The sequence below is a fragment of the Platalea leucorodia genome (genome assembly GCF_965183815.1).
Source record: "Platalea leucorodia genome assembly, chromosome: 13".
Taxonomy (NCBI): Eukaryota; Metazoa; Chordata; class Aves; order Pelecaniformes; family Threskiornithidae; genus Platalea; species Platalea leucorodia.
Genome location: NC_138835.1, coordinates 2,216,798 through 2,234,557, shown reverse-complemented (window position 1 = coordinate 2,234,557; position 17,760 = coordinate 2,216,798). Strand labels below are relative to the sequence as shown.

At 42.0% G+C, this 17,760-nt stretch overlaps 1 protein-coding gene across 10 annotated transcripts in view; it reads right to left on the bottom strand.

Moving 5' to 3' along the window:
• Positions 1–15,814, bottom strand: part of NCOA3 (nuclear receptor coactivator 3) — an 86,634-nt gene extending 70,820 nt beyond the window's left edge. For 8 of the 10 annotated variants that reach the window (XR_014229680.1, XM_082326115.1, XM_082326114.1 and 5 more), the window contains exon 1: positions 15,713–15,814. The gene's annotated coding sequence lies outside the window, so the exon portion shown is untranslated. Of the gene's footprint in view, positions 1–10,698; positions 10,768–15,116; positions 15,188–15,712 lie in introns of those variants that run through there. The other 2 variants (XM_082326116.1, XM_082326117.1) reach the window with 2 other exon arrangements.
• Positions 15,815–17,760: the final 1,946 nt, after the last annotated feature.

Below are 17,760 nucleotides of genomic sequence, written 5' to 3'. Positions count from 1 at the left end.
CACAGGTGTCCGGCTGACCCACAAGTCTAGCCTGTTCACTTTTGGAAAACCCTCTGGAGTGCACATAAAGTGAAATACAAATCTGATTTTTCTCTGAAGCAGATAATAATGGTATCTGCTCTACAATGGTTTCTTTTAATGAAATTTGCAAGCATATGTCTTCGCTAGCTTCGAAGTTACCTTCTACCAGCAGTGCAGACAAGGTGTTGCATTCAGCAAGCATTTAGTTCACAATCTGGATAAACTTACTATGGGGCTCAGCGCAGGCTGACAGACCAGTGCAAGACGATAGCCACCCTGTGGTAGTACAGCTAGGGGACTGCACGGACAGCTTTGGGGTGGTAAGCCCGTACCCCAGACTGCAAGCGTGTCCCTAGTAACTAGTGATGCAGATACCAGCCCGGGGGCTGAAATTCTCTCTCAGTAAATAGTTCCCCACGTGCAATTTCTTAGTTGCCTGTGTAATACTGTTTATTTTGTAGACAAGGAAGCGCTTGTATATGCCACTACTTCATATCATGTGGAAATGACTTGTGTATCATGCCCTGGAAACCTCTGTTCTGTGGCACAGGTGGAAATTGTTCTCTTGCTATGGCCTCACACTATAGCAATGGATACACTAGTATTTTCATGCTATAATGTGTGCTAAAATTTGAACAGACTGCTTACTTTGGAGAAAAAGATACAGACACTTAACATGAATGCCTCTTAAGGACCAGCCTTAATAATGTAGAGATTTTTCTTAACCCCCTTTTACCAACAGTTTGAACATACAATTTTTGCACCCTCTTACTACAGTCTAGGCTTGTTTTACTGAGGCTGGAAGGAGACTAGATTACTAACCCAATATCCTTAGCTCTTATGTTTTCATTCCCTCCTTAAATATACGTACAGCCTGTTAATCTAGAAATAGAAGTAGCAGCTCACCTATCACTTCCGTGTAGTACTAGTAGTACTCCATGGATGGAGCTCCTTGGGTTCTGTGGACAGCTACAGTTGAACCTACTTGTATAAAAATTCTAACCAATCCCAACTCTTAAAGGTCTCGAAGCCAAGACTTAAGTCTTGGTTATGTTTATTTCAAAATAGACATCTCCAAATCCAGTTCTAGAGAATGGCACCAAATCTAGATGACGCTATAGGAAGTGACTCCTATAGCTCCAGAGACATTACCAGAAATGACGCTGGGGACAGCTCTGTAAACTGTTTCTTAGTACAAGATACACAAATCATGCACTTGGGAAATAACAATATTCCCCAAACCTACGAACTACTCAGAAGTTAAAAAACAACAGTTGTGTGGGAGACCAGCTAATATATGTTTTTAAGAGGAAGCTAAAAGAACTTGGTCTGTTCAGCCTAAGAAGCAAAAGGAGGGATTAAATTGCCATCTGAATACATTAAGTTCTCGAAACAAAAGCTTACCACCTTGTGAAAGAAGTCTGAGAGTCAGCCATAATATCAACTGCTGAATCTAATGGCTGCTTCTGTTGCTATCATACTGTCTTAGTCCATGAAATGATGCAAGAGGAAAGAGGAAAAGCAAGTTTAAATCCAAAAAGGAAAACCAACCAAACAAAAAGCCACATAAGACATGGTAGCTTTTTACTAGTCAGGTAACTATCTAAACCAAGGAAACAGCACATTCTAATCAAGTTTTAGTCTAGTGGATTCAATTTTATGCATGCAGGATAATAGAATCTCTTGTAACCTCAGACATAAGATCAACTTCATGAACAACCCCTTCTCTAGCCTTAGCTCTGAATCACGGTGCCTTAGACTGAAAATGCTGCTAAGCGTATTTGACATTTTGTAACTACATCCACAAGGATTTAGATGCAAAAGTGGACCTGGATGTCTCATAAAAGAAGCCCTTAAGTATAAGGAGCTCTGAATTCTCAACTCAGCCTAAGTTTTCACCACCTCGTCTAAATTTTCACCAGTGTAGGCAGTCATTTTTGCACCATAAACTTCAGGCTTGGTCGCCAATTTCTATTCAAGTTCTTCAGCTTCTACAGGTTCTATTTTTTGTTTTGTTTTCCTTTTAAATAGACAATTTTCACATTATGGATACTGGATTACTTACGATTTACATTTCAACTAAAATCCGCCCTCAATGATTCTAAGAGTCTTCAAATAGCTGACGGACAAATATACAGAGTAATTAAAGAGAATCTCCTTTCCCTCAACCCCAAAATAAAAGACTGCTTTGCATCCCGATTGTTGCTTTCTCAAAGCAGAACCATCATTTCCTGAATTGTTTGGTGTAGATATTTTGCTTAAGCAGCAAGCACTCCAGGCTACAACTGATGAGTGAGTGACCTTGAGACAGCTCTTAGAAGGCAGTTGCCATAGTAACACCACCACAAATGTGGTACATCCTCGGCTGACACCACCAATCTGGTGCAACAGATCTGTAATAAGTACATCTACCCTGTATTAGTTTCTCAATATTTAAGGAGGAAGTTACTAGATTTCTTATTTTTTAGAATTATTTCAAAAACCTCTTGTGCTGTGGTAGACACTGGATGCTCTGTGTGAATACAAGTGACTAAGGCTATGCAAGTCCACGCAGTGCAAGAGTTAAGTACCCTAAACTAATGCCCTACTGAAAGCTGAAGCTATTCAGCGTGTTAATCCAGAGAGCAGTCCTTGGTCCAGGAAACGAGTCCACTGAAGAAACCTTGCAATAACACATAACTATGAAGTTTGTTGTCTTTTCTCAGATTCTCTAATACAAATAAACTTTATAGAGCCCTGCTGTGTCAAACTTAATGCAAAATGTGAGCACAATGGATTATTTTTGCATGCCAGAATATTCTCAGTCTCACCTGTGCAACCTCATCACCTTGAATAAACTTTCAAATCAAGTTGGCACTACGGAATAGTGTTGCCCCAAAGGGTTTTTTCTCTACATAGCATGCTACTAGTTCTTGTGAGCTCTGAAAGAGGAAGAAAAACGTGAATCATTACTGAAATGCCAGTAAAAATGATATATCTAGAATTGAAGAGTGCTAATTAACAGAAATGTTCAGTAGAACCATTTCTGTTTAAAGACAAAGGATTAATGAACAGATTAAGAAAGATAAGTACAACAATGTAGCAGTCAGAAGTTTACTTGAAAACTAAAGCAGTTTAGCAAACCCATCTTTTTCTTAAACTCAAACCAGCAGAAAAGGCCAATCACATAATTTTCATAGTTTGTTGATGTTCATGAGATTCTAAGTAAAACATTTGTGTATTCTAATTAGAAACAAGAGTTAGGACTGCTCTGCCTCTGATAAAGTCAGTTCACTTCATGGGTTTGCCCTCATCATAAAGGAAAACATTTGTTGAACCTCCATACCAGTGGAATCTGTGTGTCAGCTAAGAGTTAATTCCAATTAGAAGTGAAGTCATACACTTTAAAAGAGGCTTTTTGACACTCCAGTCTAAAGAGTCTGGTCCATAGTTAATTCAGTCAGTCAAGTACCTGCCCTGAAACCTGGCTGAGGAACTCCTGCATCCATAACTGTAACCTAAAGGTAGACAGAAAACAGGAAAAAAGTTCCCAGACAATACTAAGCAGACATTCAACAGGGCCCGAAATCCAAGAAAACATCAATTATTTTGGCAACTGTGTGTTATAGGGCAATTACCAAGCGAAAGGGTTCAGGTGTGTTGCTTTTGGAGGCCTGGAAACACTGCCACCTTGGCTCAGAAAAGTATTACTTGAGATCGGTAGTCCTGTGCCACTCTTCCCACCTTCATCACTTCTGTGAAGCGGCAGGTAAGATGGCTATATTCTCAATTGACCTCTGTCCTATCAATCTGTGTACAGGCACTGACAGATTCCTTTTGAACAAGTGTTCATATAAACATTCAATATGTTTCTAGTTCACAATAGCTTCCTACAGTAAACATACTTTTATCAGAGTACAGTAATTTGTCTTCAGCTTTGCACGTAGTTGTTTATTTTGGCCTAGCTCTACAGGTTAACTCTGAAAACTATCTAGACCTAGACATGAAAGGCACTCTTGGTATAAAATAAGACATAGCTGTACACAAAACTTGTTCTGTACTGTCCTCCCCCCCTTTTGTTTTTGTCTCCATAAAAAAAAAAAAATCTTCATACAAAAAAAAGTTTAACCTTGGTTTTGTGGAAGTGAAAGCTAGAACTTAAGTGACAGTTCTGCTACAGATTACTAAGCACTGATTCTGTAAATGCTGCCAAGCATGTCAATCTACTCTGCAAGTTCATTTAGAAACAAGTATCACCAGCTATTAAAGATCTTCACTGTTCTTAGTCCTTAACCTCAACCTAGAAACCATGAGGTCCCTTACCACCTATGAAGGACCACTAATTACAACAGCATAGGAGAAAGGAACAATAAAGAAAGAAGCTTTTCATAACAAAACCTAATATATTCAAGACCCATCTTTTCTTTAACTCAAAGCAGCAAAGGGCAATCATGTAAGTCCTGTTAAAAATCCTTCAACCCTAGACCCAATAGCATGGGGCTGATGATCTTCTGAGGCTCTACAGAAGTGATCCATTGGATAGATTAATTTACCCCAAAATAGAATGATCGCAGTATTTACCCCTTTCAGTAGGTTATTCTGCTCAGCAATATGTATATGTGCTACACTAGTAAAAAAATACACATTAAGTGTTTGCAGGTTTCTCGTTTCTCAACGTCAGTTTTCAGAACAGCACTCAATCCCCATCGACTTAAGTGAAGTTAGTCTTCCCATGCAGTTACAACAGGTAACGAACTACCAGTAATAACACATAATTGGTAACTCCACCAGCCCCTTCTAGTTACAGCCCCAGGGTAGAAAAAGGGTGCTGAATTTCTCCTACCCCCAGGTACCACTTGAGTCTCTCTGCTGTAACACATTTGCATCAGGAACAGAGCCTTACAAGAACTCCATCTAGTCTAAATTTTGTTAGACCGTGGCTGCTCTAGTCCCACCCCAGCCATTCCCTTGCACTAGTACTGGCATTTGTGCAACTAGGGGTTAAGCTGACAGCCAGAAGTTGTCTGGGTGGTTTTGTTTGGTTTTGGGGTTCAGGGTTTTTTTTGTTGGTAGGAGGGAGAGAATGGACAATCTTGAATTAAATCTCTTTGCTGACTGCAAGGTGCCCGAGAGCAAGGGGAGGAGAGGTAACAGAAGGGAAGCACAATAGCCCTGACTTGGCTCGAGCAGCTGCACAAGTGTGCCACGCTGCCTTGGAAAGACAGCGTTCCAGGGGGATGCATTTGAAGGGTTCTGGTGTTATATTTTCAATTAATACTGGAAAGAAGTCAGTTTGTTGTGATATTGCTTGCTTTTTGCACAATATACCACCTTAGCTCCCACCCCAGCATTTAAGCAAAAAAAACCCCTCAACCCATTATATAAAGGATTCTTTAGGCCCTAACCCAAAAGAGCATAAGTCAACAATAAATATTTGTAGTGACAGAAAGACAAGGCGCATTCAAAGTAGAGAGTCCTCTAGATCCTGGAGAAAGGTCAGGGAGCCTTCTGGTAAACAAGAACAACTTAAACAGAAAAGAGCTTCAAGGGAGACAAATGAGGTTGAACCTGTAGATCCCTTCAGTTTGATTTTCACCAATGTATCTGAAGCTACAATAATTTTATAAATAACCATTAAATAGGTTTTAAAGTTAACTGTTTTACAAAGGAATATGATTAGAACAGGATATGCTTCCTAATGTCTTTCTTCCCTTAGTATATCAAAGATACGGCAATTCAGATTTCTAGTTTAGCAACATGCAGCCCTTATTGGAAATGTTACTCTAGAATTACTATCGGAAGCAAGAGAAGATGGATTGTCACCTGGCAGCGATCACCTAGTAACAGTTAACACAAACTGCAAAACAAGAAATTGAAGGCAAGATTAATATAATCAATGGTTGGTACCCAGCATGGGAGTGGTTTATGCACATTCTTACAAGTGAGAACTTTATTCCGTGACAATTCATTTTCAGGGAGCATTTGCTCACCAAACAGCTTGAAGTTTCAGTCAGAATGAGACTTCTGACTGAAATTCTAGCAATATAAGCATGCCTGCATGTTATTAAAGGAAATAGTGGAAAATTTCGCAGGCTGACATCCAGAATGTCTGCGGTTCCTTTTCGTATTTCTCTCTTCTTGCAAAGCAGTTATTAGACCAGAACTTCAACTTTTTTTTTTTTTTTTTTCTGGTGATGCCTGGAAATTTCCACTGCTTTAAAAGATTTTTTAAAAGCTTTCTCAAGTATACAGCTCAAACAACCTTACACTTCTGCCTAGATGGAATCTTTAGTTTAAGCAAAAGTTTCATCAATATAAAGCAGTGCTAAGATCGGGGGGGAGGAAAAAAACTTTGCTCATGTACCAAAAGCATTACTTGGCCAATCTGAAAGATTATCATACTACATATTAATCTCTTGATAGAGGTCATTTGAGGTCCAGCTACAGACAGATGGGTAAGAGAAGACAAAGCAGTTCAGGATAAAGCTACCTTGTAGCTGTACATTTGAACAGAAAATACAGTGGATGACAATGCAAACTATTCTGTCCCCGTCAAGTGATGGCTCTCCTTCAAGTTCCTCAACTCTCCATTCATTTTACATCTCACTGGATCCCACTCGTCATCCCTGCCACCCCCTTATGATCTCCAACACAGCCAAGCCAAGTCTAAGTTCTACACCTCACCTCTACAAGTCTTGTTTATGAGCTACGAGCATGCATCACCAAGATGAGTGGCTTCAAGAGAAAACCCACAGGTGTAGCACACGAGTATTCAAAAGCTTCTCCAGCCAGCGCAGATGTTTTCTTTTTTCAGTTTTCTGTGCGCTGATCAAAAGAACTCCCTTCCTCTTAAGGGGGGATCAAATGGATATTCTAGGTTAACAGAGGTGCTAAAATTTGTTCCATTTTAATCAAGAGAACAATTTGCAGATAAAGTACTCTTGCTTTTGTTGCCTTCAGAGCTATCTATGACTAGATAAATATTTTAAATACTGATTAAGAAGGGTTTCTATCAATTACTGCCTAAAAACGTTATTTTTCATTCAGAGATTTTAATGGGAAACTAAAACTTTCAAATAAGGAAACGCAAGTTATTTACAAAGCAAGAACAACACACACGCCAGCACATAGCATCGGACTGGTACGCAACCGAATAAGATACCTTTAAGATGTCTTGAATCCATTTGTTCTTTTAGATTTTCTTGTTTAAAAAGCTACTACTAAATTATGCTTAAATGAGAAGTACAGCAGAGTATGACTTAGAGCAAATATTTTTAAACTTCCTCTTAAGTAGTTAAGAGATAAGGATTCTCTCTTACAGCACTTAAGAGTTATAACTGAGCCAAGCAAATGGTATTTTATGAGTCCTGGTTAAAAGGATTAAAAATCCATGCACACCTAACAGCATTAGCTAAAGTGTGGTCCTCTAGTAGGCCAGATGCTGAAGCCTGTCCATTGAGCCAGAAATCCCCACTCTGAACCTCAAAAAGGCTTCCACAGAAGATAAAACCAAGAGGGTACTCCAACAAGAGATGCTGCTATGTCTGCTTTACTTCACTGCAGCAGCAAAGAGGGACAGAGCACAAAAGGAAGCCCAACACAAGCCATAATTCCCTATTTCTGTCTAACCTCTTTAGCCCAGCCTTTATGGGGGAAAAAAGTTATTATAGGGGAAGAGGTCTGAAAAAAATCTATCCAAGTCACTGGCAAAAAAGAAGTTGCAAATTTTTGTTTTAAATCATCTCCTTCACATGTAAGCTGCTAAGAACGGATAATTATTTTAAAGTCACCATTGTGAATAAGAGGAACAAATTTTTGAACCTCTACTACTTCTTCCATAAGCTTCCAAGAAACAATACAGTGCTTCCAAACACTGATTGTGTGTGTGTGCTGCCGTGGTTTAAACCAGCAGGCAGCTAAACACCACCCAGCCGTTCGCTCACTCCCCGCCCCCAGTGGGATGGGGGGGGAAGTAAGATTTGTGGGTTGCTATAAAGACAGTTTAATAGGACAGACAAAGAAGGGATAATAATAATAATAATAATAATAATAATAATATACACAAAATAAGTGATGCACAATACAATTGCTCACCACCCGCCGACCATTGCCCAGCCCATCCCTGAGCAGCAGCTCCCCAGCCAGCTTTCCCCCAATTTATATGCCGAGCATGATGTCGTACGGTGTAGGATAGCCCTTGGGCCAGTTTGGGTCAGCTGTCCTGGCTGTGCCCCCTCCCAGCTTGTGCATTTCCAGCCTTCTCAGTTAGTGGAGCACGGGGAACTGAAAAGTCCTTGACTGGTGTAAGCACAACTTAGCAACAACTAAAACATCAGTGTGTTATCAACATTATTCTCATACTGAGTCCAAAACACAGCACTATACCAGCTACTAGGAAGAAAATTAACTCTATCCCAGCCAAAACCAGGACACACGCATATATGTACACTCTTGACAGTTATGTAAAAAGTTTTAGAAAAAGTTTATCCAAGTAGACTACATTAGCTGCTACCCGCTCACACACATATAGTAGCAAAAAGCATGCAGCACAGAAGTTTCCCTTTTCCTGGGACTCACTAGCCTCCAGAGAACACGATGAAAACACAACTCGGGATTTGACAAAACAGCAGTGTTAAGATGTCAATACACTCCATAGGGCGATCAGTGAGGTGTCAGAATTACAATTTGAGTGTGCAAGGCAAAAGCAGGGGAATACTACCTTTGCTTTAGGGTTTAGTTCTTCAGACTGGTGCAGAAAGGACACAAAACAGTTCTCTCGATTGACTGTTCTGAACAATAAAAAGTTTCCTCAAAATACCCGAGAATGTGCGTTTCACTTTTTTGGGGGAGGAAAGTAAATTGTTTACTTCTGCCTTCTGCTTAACCCTTCCGTTCATAGATACAGCAACAAAAGCCACCCAGCCCACTCCCTGCTCCATTACCTGCTCTGTCACTTTGGGGCATTCTGTTATTAGACATCAGGTAACCATAGAGAAAATAAAGTATGTAGAACAATACAGCCAAATTGTTACACTTTCTGTTCTTAGGTGTGCATGTGTAACACCTTCGAACTGCATTCTATTACAGACTTCCCAGAAGAGTAATTTCCTCAGATTCATGCTAACTAAGAAAGCATTTGAAAGACATTTAAGATTTCCGAGATCGTTCATGTAACAGTTAACCAGCTGACTGATGTACTTTGAGCAAGTCTGTTCATAAGTGATTTTATAACCAAATGTTTCATGCTGAATCAGCACTGGAAGTTGGATTTGACTTCACACCATTATCTACACGTAAATGACTCAGCTCATCAATATCTGGCAAATGGGAACTAACAACAGAACATTAAAGCCATGCAGCCTAGAAAGGTTCCTTTCTAGACCTACAGCAATATTCAAGAGAGACTTCTAAAAAGAACAATAAGGTCTAAAAGAAAAAAGCGAACTATTGCTTATGCAAGTCAAGAAAGCAGCTCATCTACGTACCAGAGATTTTGTAACTTTAAAAATCTCGTGAGGACATTTCACTTATTTACATATAAAGTAAACAGTAAAATAGCACCCTTAGAACTTACTACTCATTTGCCAGTAAGGTAGAAATAGCTGTTTAGTCTTACTATGCTACAACACTTCATATCTTGTGCTCTAGCTAGAGCTCAGAGCAGTAACAGACCTGCTTAAGACATAGAAAAACAAAGATTCAGAGGCTTTCAGATGAGCAAAATGGAAAAAAAAAAAAACAAACCAAACCATACAATCACTACTGTAAGCTTCCATTGCTTAGTCATTCTTTGGCACAGTGAAACATCAGAAACACTTCAACTCTTTTTCACATTTCTTCCCAAGATTATGCTCTTGTTCTTTTAAGTCTTTATTAAAAAGATGAGTCTCCAAAACAGCGCATAGGAGAACTGCAACAGTAGTTTTGCAGTGGCTGGTGCTAGCGAGCCGGCTTTGCGTTGTCCTTGCGGAACAAGTATATATATTTGCCTACTCACTTTGTGCAGTTCAGAAAAGCACGGGATAAGAAAGTCTGCTTGATTTTACCATGCAGGCCATTGCTAACAGATTTTAATATTGCACCATCTGGTAGACTGGGAACATTATCAGCAAGTTATAGCTTAAAAAACAAAAAACAAACATATACACACACACACACACTAATTCTCAGGTTTGTCACAACAGTTATGAAACTCCAGCATTCTAGAAAAACAAGAGTTTAAAACCTCCATATTGGTTTTAAAAGAATCAAGAACTGGGGGGGTTGGTTGGTTGTTTTTTAAATCTCCACCAGCTCCTCCTCAGGGACTTGATGTTGCATGACTTAATTTATGAAAGCCTAGAAGGGACAGCAGAGTTTGTATTTTAATGCATTACCTGTAAGCATTGAGTTAAAGTTATGATAGAACCAACATATTTAACATAAAGCTTTCATTGTGAAGAAAAGCCACTAATAATCACTTTTAAAAGTTTCACGTTAAGCATTATGACAGATCCTTTGCCTTAAAGCTCTTATACTCCCTCTTCATCAGGTAAAGACAACAAGCATTTGATACTATTTAAATTGTTTATAAAAGCATACTATATGATCTGGAATAAAGATTTTTTTCCTTTAAAGTTCAAAATTACCTGTTAATGAGTATAGAGAAGGAAGGACATTTAACACATCTATGGTCATATAAAGGTGATCTCCTCTTACCTCCAAGAAATCATTAATTTAATACAGCATCACATGATATCATCACAACTATACCCGCAGCCTGGTTCAGTAACAGGGAGGGAGATGCTTCCCTAGGCACAGTGTGGTGACACTGAAGTCTTGTCTAGCTTGTGATCACCTACAAAGATAAATGGCTGTTCCAAGACACTTGGAAGGAGTGCAATATATGAATTAACAGTTTTGCTACGGTTGCCCTAGGAAAAAAAAGGTAGCGCGTTACAGTTCTGTCACACACATGACCCAGACAAACACTGGCACTGAGAAGAAACGCTTAACATTAAGTGAACTGGCTAAGCTTTCAAGAAAGTCTTTGACAATTGTTTTGAGCGCACAGGCTGATCTGCTTAATTCTACACTGGTACACCAACAGCGGCAGGCAAACACCTCATCTGCCAGTTGTTTTCTTCAAAGACAACTGGCAAATAGTCTTTAGACAACAAATTTTGGCTTGCTTTTTTCTAAGCTGGGGGGTTTCCCTTAGAATAATTTTTTCTTCCCTTTCCCACGTTCACTAACTGCTCTTCTGCGTGTATTTCTAACTATAGTAAAACCCAGGCTGAAGAAGAGATTAGAAAGGATTTCCATTAGAAACAATTTAAGAACTACCTGTATTTGTTGAAGAGAACACAGTCCATTCTTCATTCTTGGATATTTTTAGTGTCATTCAAAAACACGTTTGTATGCCGTCATGATAAAATACTCCAGAAAGTTTCATTTTTGCCATTTCTGCTTGCTGAGAGAAAGCTACCAGAATCACAAAAGACAGCGTATCTCGTTCTGTCCCACCTCATCTAAAAGTTCACTAGAAAAAGGACACACGTAGCCCTGTAGAGATTCTAGGCAAACAAAGCAAATCCCAGAGAGCAGGTTTCAGCCATACATTAACTGTCCTTACAGTCTCCAACACCAGGGAGATAAAAGGTACTTCTGCCTCTTCTTCCTGTCCTATTCCACTCAGTCCCCCCCGCCACTGCCAAGGGCGGGGGCAGGGGGAAGCATTAGGCTACAACTACCCAAGAGAAACACGTTATATCGATAACATTTTTAGCCATGCAACCTGTTTCGGAGTTGCCGTTGAAAAAGCAGGCACTCATTTTCTCAGTTCCATGCAGCAGAGAACAGAAGGAGGAAAAAAATCTTCATAACTCAGAAGTCGCACACAGAATATTCCATGCAACTACATATACCAACTGACCTTGAAAATGTGGCTCTAAACAGCCTTCTGGGTCTATCTGTGATACTAGATTATCTCATTCCACGGCTCTGACACATCCTGACATGCATGGAAGTGTGGAAACAGTAAAGGGTTCAGGCTTTGTGACAAAAATCTCATACTCGGCCAAGGCTTTTGCCGGGCTGGTCACTGTGGCTAGCAGTGTAACAGTCACATTGTTCTGCAGCCTTCCTCTTCCCCCTCCTCCCCCATTTTCAGGTGCAGCTGATAAATCAGGGCAAAACTGCTATGTAGCTTAGCCACATGTGTAACAACTTTGATGAAAAATTGCTTGCCCTGACCTACCAATTACAACATTTTCTGGAGAACTTTTACAGTGTTCTCAGATTTCTAGAACAATCTCATCCATAAAATGCAGTTATGATGGTTTTAGACTTCAAGTCATGGCACTATCCATGTTTGTAATCTTCAAAAAAGATATTAACTTGATGGTAAGAGAGCCTTTAAAATAAAATTTCCAATAGAGCAATGATCCATAACCTAAGAAAGAATGTTTGGCAAACAGTTTAACTACACCTGACCTGAACAGGCTCACATTTAACAGTGAAGGTGACAAAGTGGGGGGTGGGGACACGACCAAAACCAAACCAAAGCAAAAAAAACCCCAAAACACCACAACACACACAAAGCACACAGAGTCAGGGAATATTTAAAGGTAGATAGATACCTGTAGAGCTCACCTTACCACCTCCGCTCTTCCAGTATATTGGAAAAGCAGAGACAAGCTCAGAAGTAAGAGACGTACACCACATCCCAAGCTTATCATCAGCAGTTACAAGCCTGTCTTTCCAGGGTATAAGCAAAATGAGCAGTAAAACCAATGGTGGCCCCCTTGCTCTCCTCTCCCTCTCATTTAAATAGCACGCTGTCTTAAGCAACTGCCTTTTTCTTATCCCTGTACGATGTCAGAAATAGGGCTGGCTCGAGACAACATAAGTGAAAAATGTGTGTCTACATCTAAAAAGCATAAACCCTCACCGACAATAATTTCACACATTGCACACGGAAGACTAAAAATCCCTCCTGAGACTGACTTTGGAGGCAAGTTAATTTTGTTCCACTTCAAAGACAATCAGCTTATTGATAACTGTCAACTAAAAATAAAAAAGTCACCAATTAAATTAAAAGTATTATTAAAGTAATAGGGCCCACCTGAAGTATACCTCCCATTTACACGGGGTAAAAAAGGATTAGATGTACCTTCTCTTAACTAAATGCAGGATATAAAATCAGAGTGGAAATATATTCCGTAGCAGATTTAAATCAGTAGCAGTTAAATTCTTCCACAGTTGCCTCTTCCCTAATACGCTACATTTAGAAACATCAATAGATCTAGCCAGAGAAAAAAAGCACACAGGCATGCTACCCCAGTGTTCAGGTTTAGATATTCTTCACCACCCTCTCATATCCTTGGCATAAAGAATACTATTCTTCCCCTCCCCCTCACCTCCATTTTTAGTATAAAAAAAACAAGTCGGAATAATATTTAAGATATTTCTAATACTCATAATCAAAAAGCTTCCATGAACATAATGCAGAATATCCTGTATCGTACAGTCATTCAAGATCACCTCTTCGAGGGAGGCTCATTTAAATGCAGGAGTTGAAGCAACCTCCAGTGTCAGACTGTAGTGTCCAATATCATTTTACATGCTACCAATGGCTTGATTTTGCAGACAAATATAACCAAGACACCCTTTCTTTCTCAGTGTTCTTAAAAAAAAAAAAAAACAACCCACCCTTTTCTATGTAACTGTAACACAGAAATTAATCTTGAAGGTTTTGACTGTGATTTCTTGTCCATTATTAATTAAAAAAAGCCCATGATCAAAAGATAACATTCTATTGTACAACAGATTTCCTTCTCCTTCCTACTCTGCATTTTGTCTCAACTATAGGTTAGTCTCAGTGATACTATGCAAAAATTTGATAAGCAGACAATGCAAACTTCCAAGTTAATAAATCCAAAGCCAGGATGAACAAGGGTTTCAAATGAAGAATTAAAAAATAAAAAACCACCCAAACCCCACAGAACTCATATGCCAAATAAAAGCAGACTGGAAACAGCACACTGTCATCAGGAAAGGTACTTAAAGCGAGGCTGAATGCTGGGTTTATGCTGTCTGCTATCACTTCCCCTATCCCCCAACCTCTACCTTCATATCACAGCAGCAAATCCATTGGTACTACTACTAATAATAATAATAAAAAATAGTAGTAGTAACAGAGTTGAATGAAATTCTGAACATCAGCCAGTTAAACAGCCCATTACAACAACTGCTAGCAGTAAATACAATTACTGTATGTTATTATGCACAGTCGAGTTAAAAAAAAAAAAAAGAAAAAAAACCAAAAAAACAACAAAAAACCCAACCAACAATTTTGTCTGTTGCCTCTAAACCCAAGTTCTTATGCTGGGGCTTTCACTCAAATACTGTTTGTTACTACGAAGCTCTCTTGTATTTGTATTTAGAACACACACATCTTTGTCTCCTGTGTAGCAGCTCATTATCAGTCAGAAATATTTCACGAGAAAATATTTATAATAGTGAAAATAAGCTTAAAATTCTATCATAAGCGTCCATTTTAACTGTATTATAGATACTATATAGCTAGACGTTACTCTCTCTCACACTTCCAGATTTGCTTCGGTTTTATCTTGTTATCCCAGACAAAATCCAACATAATATTTTCTGTTAACTTTTAGGTAAAAGATTTAAAGGCAGAATCAGATTTCTGTTCTTAGCAGGTTAAAGAGGAAGGAGACACTGCCTGAATGAAAGGGACCGATTTAAAACTGTGTTCACTGGATGAGCTGACGAAGCGGGAAGCTTCTCTTTTCAAAGAAAACCTGACTGCTTAAGAGTAGGAGCAGAAACCAGAAACAGAACCAACTTTAGAACCCGACAAAGAGGACTCTGGGAATTATGTCAGCCTCAGACAACACCCCCACCCGCACCACCCCGCCTCCACCCCCGAATCACCCACACCTACAGCGGTATGCGACCGGGGGGGGTCTCATCTCCGTGCCTCAACAGCGGTTTCACTGCAGCTACGAGGCAGAAATGGATGAGAGGCACGGAGATCAACCTTTTACTTGCAGCGTTTCTCATCCCTTTCCCCATTACCAGGGACGAGGAGACAAGGGACCTCTGAAACTTACCGAGGCTACGGGATGACCGGGAGGCGAGGGCAGGTGACGAGGTCTCCGGGACGGCCTCGGCGCCAGCGCGGCCCCGCGGACGGGGCCATCCCAGCCCGGTATTTCACCCGCACACCCGCCCCGCGCAGGCGGGGGGCGGGCGGGCCCGGCGGCGGACCCGCGGCGAGCGCGGGTCTCTCGCCCCGAGGCGCGGAGCCCCCCCAGGGCCGCCCGCCGCGGCCCCGCGCGCTTCCCGCCGCCCCCGCCTCAGGAACGGCCCCGCTACCTGCGCCCGGCGCCCGAGTCCCGGCGGCGAGCCGGGGGCAGGGCGCTCGCACACCGCCCCGGGAAGCCGCGCATCCCCAGCCCCGGCGCGGCTCCCCCTCCTCCTCCCCTCAGGGAAACACGTCCATGTTGCGGAGGGGGCCGAGAGGGAAGGGAGAGCAGAGCAGAGGAGAGAGCCGCCCCTGCGGGCCAGCCCCGAGCTGCTCCCTTCCCCGGCGAGGGGCAGCCCGCCCTCCCCCATCCCGGTCCCACCCCAGCGCCGCAAGCGGGGGAACCAGAGCGGCGACTCTCCTCCCTCCCCTCCTTCCTCCCTCCCTCCAAACCCCACTCACCTGGGAAAGGAGCCAAAGCTCAGCTACGTCTCCTTCTCTCCCCGTCTCCCCCACACTCAGCCTCTCGCCGCCATTTTCCTCGCTGCCTGGATTTAAATAGGAACCAGCCGCCCCGAGCGGAGCCGCCGGGCGGCGCGGGGCACTGTGGGGCCTGTAGTACCGGCCCCGCCCCCCCCGCGCGGGGCACCACGGTACCGGTAGTAGGCGCCGGGGCTCCCGCGGCCGCCGCCCCTTCCTCCCGCCGCCGCCCGGGGCCGCGGCCGGGCCTGGCGCCTGCTCGGCGGCCGGGCGGGGGGCGGCGGGGTCCCCGCTCCCGCGGGGAGGCGAGGCCCGGGTCGGTCATTTCTCACAGCAACGCGGGGGTGAATAAAGGGCATTTTATAGGCACGAAGGATTAAAATACAGCAAGGGGCCAGCCCTGCGCGCGGCCCTCCGTCACAACACCGGGGTGGAAGTTGCCGCTAAATAACGTTTGTGGAGATTTGCCACAAAAAGCACTTTTTTTTTTTTTTTCATTTCAATAAACAGTCTCTTGAAGTGAATGTTTAATGAAACGTAAACAGAGTGGGATAAAAGCGAAAAAGGACATAAATCCCTTCATTCCCTGCTTCCCATCGGCAGGCAGGTGTGCAGCCATCGCCAGGAAAGCAGGGCTCCCTCACGCGTAGCGGTGACTTGGGAAGACCAACGCCATCGCTGCAAACATCCCCCCTTCCTCCCCAGCTTTATTCGGTGTGGGACAGCCCTTGGGGCAGCTGTCCCCGCCGTGCCCCCTCCCAGCCCCCTGTGCCCCCAGCCTCCTCGCTGCTGGGGTGGGTGAGGAGCAGAAAAGGCCTCGACTCTGTGCAAGCGCTGCTCAGCAGGAACTAAACCATCCCTGGGTTATCAACACTGTTACCCGCACAAATCCAAACCATAGCCCCATACTGGCTACTATGAAGAAAACTGACTCTATCCCAGCCAAAACCAGCACACCTTCCTATGGCACAGTCTGCTTCCATAAATACTATTTTCCTAAACTTTTTTAGACCAAGTAGTTAAAACTTTGCGGATTAAAACAGGGTGCATGGAGAACACCGTATGCCTCAGTTTTAGTTACTCATAAAGCAGCCATATAAAAGTGTTCTTTTTATTTTGAAAATTTATAAAGTGTGAAATAATGAAAATGCATGGACTTAAGTCCTGCCAAGCTGTTCATACAGAGCTCATTACAGGACCGTAGCCACAATTCGTACCCAAGATGGACAGACAAGTAAAGCCGTTAAGTACGCCTTCCAGTAATTCCCAAATAAAAAAAATACATCAAACTAGTGCTGGGCACCTATGAGCGAGTTACTGGTACAATATGAGCCTCCGGCTACCTCTGAAATGAGCACTACAAACCAAAAAATTCCAGAGATAAAAGCAATTCAAATAAGTTCTGGAAAAACAAGCTCCACCTTAGATTTTACCTTGCAGTTACACTACACAAGAACTTACCAATTTAAATGGCTGTTTGTACTTATGAACTCAGATTTAACCAGCTGGTAGAGACAGATTCCCTATCACGTCATCACAACAGAAAAGAGTTCACGTTGTCAGGGCGCCTTAGGAGGGATGAGGTCCTGTTGCGTTTCCTGAAAGCGTGAGGTCTGCCGTTTAACAATTCCACTTCTTCCACTCCAGGTGATCTTTTTCTGCAGGTTGTTCTAATCTTCCACTATGAACTGTAACAGAGCATTTATCAGGGCAAAACCAAAGGAGGTACGCAGGGAGGAACAGGTTAATGAAGGGCTGGAGTTTAGTTATGTTGTAGTTTTTTTTATTTGGACAAACTGTGTGTTATTAATATTTCTTCCATTTAGACCATAAGGTCTTCAAATTGTACTTACATTGCACCTGTGACACCTTAGACTCAAGACTGATACAGACCTTCAAGTGTCAGAGTACAAATATTGAGTATCTTTTTTTTCCCCCTTTAACCTTTGGTTTCTGTTACAGCAATTATAAACAGAAAACTTCAAAGTTAGCTCTGACTTCATGTAACGAAGGATACAGTCATAAAGTGT